This window comes from Orycteropus afer, unplaced genomic scaffold (genome assembly GCF_000298275.1).
Source record: "Orycteropus afer afer isolate SDZICR_OR568_19922 unplaced genomic scaffold, OryAfe1.0 scaffold00103, whole genome shotgun sequence".
Taxonomy (NCBI): Eukaryota; Metazoa; Chordata; class Mammalia; order Tubulidentata; family Orycteropodidae; genus Orycteropus; species Orycteropus afer.
In genome coordinates, this window is record NW_006921690.1 from 4,672,771 (window position 1) to 4,674,451 (window position 1,681).

Consider the following 1,681-nt stretch of genomic DNA (forward strand, 5'->3'; position numbering starts at 1 on the left):
AGCTGTCATTCAGGGGCCAAGAACACATACCCCACCAAACGCCCTTTGATATAAATACAAATGAGGGGATGGCTGCAAGCAGAAAAGGTGGAAAGTGCATACCACCATCCCTCCCCATCTAACCATTCATCCCAACTCCCGGTTCTCATTGTCCCACAGAGAGATGCCCCTAGGCTGTGTGCCTAGAATGATACTGGACACATCCCAGGAAGCAGTCAGGAGAGAGAGAGACCCAAAACAGCGGCATTTAACATATGGGGATGGTGGTGGCATATCTAGGCTACCATTTAGCAGGCACCTCTAGAGCTCAGAGGAGCCCTGATGGTGCAGTGGTTAGGCACTTGGCTGCTAACTGCAAGGTCTACAGTTTGAACACAGCCTTGGAACTCTACAGGACAGTTCTACTCTGGCAATGGTGTTTTGTTTTTAATTTCTAGAGCTCAATATCTGGGACATTGTTCTTCCTCTGAGCAAACTCAGATCTGCTGAGACAGCTAGCTGCTAAACCACTAAAACAGGTGGAGGTGGGGATGGGGATGAGTCTCCAGGGCCATTTGGATCTGTCACTCCTCAACCAAACTGGTATGGAGTGTATCTCACACCATTTAAAGAGTCATTGCATCAAGAGGAAGAACAGCTGTGGTCATCTCAATCTCCCATAATCCCGAGACCAGACTCTTGCACATGGTTGGGTATGAATTTATGTCTGAGAGATCTCTACCTGAGCAGATGATGTGAACCGTGAAGTCAGTGAAGATAGATGTGACTACCTAGAGATAGAGTGTTGTCTACTAAGAACTACTTGTCATAGACCAAGGTAACACTGAGGTTCTAACAAGAACACACAAGCATATTTACTTCTTAAGCATCATCATCTCTATCTCTGAGAAAATGGAGAAACCCTTTTTAAAAGTTTCACACATGAGCTCTTCTTTCAGAACTTTGTGCTTTCTAATCTATATGAATTGTTATGGCAAACATATACTGTCTGAGCAAACTTCTCCTATGACCCATAGAGACCAGCTTCCAGAACAATTAGCAGTTTTTGAGAGACTGTTTTTCCCACTTAGACCCAAGGGCTCTAGAGCCCTCTCCCTCAACTTTAGTCTAGGGAACTCGAATAACCTAGTTCTGAGTTTCCTCTTCTCAATGCTTTTCCAGCTATGGCTAGAGGTGGGATGGGGCAATGAGAAGCCATAACCCAGAACAGGACTCTCTTTGGTCCTGCCCACTGGCATCGCTCTCCCAAACTCCTCCACCTGCCTTATATTAAGAGAAATGGAGCCTAGGTTGAGACCACTTTCCTAGAAATGCCTGGGCTGTTGCAGAGGGAGTCAGCAACCCAATGCCACTCTCCAAGGTGGGAAGGCAGCCTAGGAAAGAGGTCAAGGAGGGTGACAGAGCTCTGAGCCTGGCCACAGGGGAAAAGGGAGTCCTCCACCTGAGTGGCCTTCTAGAGTTCTGGGGAGCTGCCTATTCATAGTAGACATGACCTTAATCACACGGTATTCTGGTTACCTAGTGCTGCTCTGATGAAAAATATACCACAAATGGGATGGCCTTAACAAACAGGAGTTTATTCTTACAATTTGGAGGCTTTAAGTCTAAGTTCAAAGTGCCAGGCTCTAGGGGCTGGATGAAAGCCCCTCATCCTTGGGGTCCAGCTCTGCCTCCTGCTCTT